Source organism: Enhydra lutris, unplaced genomic scaffold, assembly GCF_002288905.1.
Source record: "Enhydra lutris kenyoni isolate GAN:26980312 unplaced genomic scaffold, ASM228890v2 scaffoldscaffold27, whole genome shotgun sequence".
NCBI lineage: Eukaryota > Metazoa > Chordata > Mammalia > Carnivora > Mustelidae > Enhydra > Enhydra lutris.
Genome location: NW_019154111.1, coordinates 15,802,514 through 15,805,022, shown reverse-complemented (window position 1 = coordinate 15,805,022; position 2,509 = coordinate 15,802,514).

Below are 2,509 nucleotides of genomic sequence, written 5' to 3'. Positions count from 1 at the left end.
ATTTGGGATTTTAATATTTTTGGGTGCCCCTTATGTACTAGGTCCTGTGGACAATTATATATGAGCGTGAATCAAGCAATTGTGTAAATAATTTTATGTATATAAACTATTATTGGGTTCTGAATAAAATCTGGTTTGAGGTAGTGATGTAGCAATATGATGTCTATCACTGAAGATGGACAATGAGAGCAGGAACACATACTATTTTCCTTCATTGGTAACATAAGGTATAGAAATGTAAAGTTAACCTTTTATTCTAAGTGGCAGTTTTCTTAGTCACAAAAAACAACAAATAAAAAAACACACTTCTACCTATCTATATAGTTTTAGTTATTCCTGGTGTTTTAAAAACTAAATCATAAGAATATTATTTATCTAAATAACTCAGACTAAAGGGGAAAAAAGGCTAGCTCTAAGATTCTGGTCCGACAATAAAATAAATTTTAAAAAATTGTAATTATTATGTCATTCAAATTTTTATTCAGACCTTCACTTTTAATAAACTTCCATTTAACAAATTTCTGTTTCTATCTATCTAAGCATTATGTAGTGTGCAAAATCAAGTAGGAATCTGTAATTTGGAGATAATGATGATAATGAATAAATTATGTTTACTAAGACAATACGAATTGTAGACTTAGATGCAATAATTTCTTAATATCAATTGAAAGCTGAACCATAATATTTACATAAACTGAAAACACAGTTTATGGATTCCTCATCTATAATCAGCATTCTAAGAATTACTTTTTTTCCTATTTTCTATTCTTGTTCCATTGTTCAAGAGGATCCTATAAGCATTCAACTATATAAATGCATCTTTTTTAATTACCATAGAATGATTTATTCATGCACTATTTTCCTTTTTGTATTACATGGTTATGAAATCAATAGAACCATGTTGTTTCCTTGCAGATTCTAATGAAAATTGGTGAGATGACTTGAGTATCAGAATATTACATTTCATCAACTCTCAGAAGGATAACTATAAGACTTCCATTTATTTTAGCATTTACTTTGCATCATAGTCAATTCTCAATGTTGTCTGTTCTATAGCAGCAGTAATTTTGCAAAGATAGAAATGAAGACAAACCAGGAGAGCATACTTTTAAATGTATACTTCTGAATGTACTGAACATTAATAAAATGAAATATTAATTCTAGGATATAAGTCTGTCTGATTACACTGATGGTAGTCAGAACAAGAAAGGCATTTATGTACCTGACTCTTGCCCTGTAAATGAGAAAGAGAGTTCCTTCAAAGTGTATGAGTTGATAATATTCTAGACACTTCAAAATAATAATAATAATAATAATAATAGTAATAATAATTGTAAACTAGAAAGTGAATGCATTCAAATGGTATTTCCTAATGGCTTTCTCAGATTGCCTACAGGATTGTTCTCTGAGTGATTAAAAGGGAAGTACATAAAAATGTTTGGTCTTACTTGCTATAATAGGTAGTCTTAGGTGGCTGAGTGGTTCATTTGGTTAAACTACTGCCTTTGGCTCAGGTCATGATCCTGGAGTTCCAGGATCCAGTCCTGTATTGACTTTCCCTCTATCCCTCCCCCTCTCATGCTCTCCCTCATTCTCTTTCTCTCAAATAAACAAATAAAATCTTTTTAAAAAAATAAATAGGTTGTCTCTGCCCATAAAAGTAAATAGAACAGAATGCAATTATACATACTAATACAGACCTATAACTTGAACTAATATCTGTATGAAATACACACAAATCAGTTCATAGAACTGATTACAGAATTGATCACAGTTTGTTCACAGAACAAATCAATTCACAGAACCACACAAATGAGTTCACAACATAGAAAAATTTATTTCAGTGTAGACCAATTCAAAAACAAAATGGTTCTGGGAATTCTGTATTTTTTCAAGGCAGAATTTAGTTGAGAAAAATATTTATCAACCATCTACTATGTGAAAGATAACCCAGCCAAGGACTGCAAAAAGTAAACCACAAAATTCAAGTATTTTTCTACAAGCAGCCTATAATTTGGTATACATGAATAAATAAAATTTGGATTTGGAAGTTAAATATGGTCAGGAAGATCAGAATACATGAATAAAAATTTTCCATTGTTCAAGATTTTATTCTATGAAGTCAGGTAAAATGTCATTATAATGCATTGTATTTATTGTCAACATATTTATTTCATAAGCATTAACTTCATCTTATTTAAAAATGAAAACATAATTTGGAAACTAAAAAATGTTATCACTATATCATTTAATGATAAAGAACAAAAGCTTGGAATAAAAATACTAACATTATTCATTAATAAAAATAATTGTAAATCATACAACAGAAACTGTGTTTAAGAAAGAATGAACAGAAATAATGCATTGTAAGTTTAATAATGTATTCTAAATATAAAAGATTGAGGACAGAGATGTAAGGAAAAAATGAATGGCATAAAATAAAATTAAATTGCTCATATTGGTTGTGCTGTATTAAACAAAATTATTCTTAAGAATAAATAGATTGTGA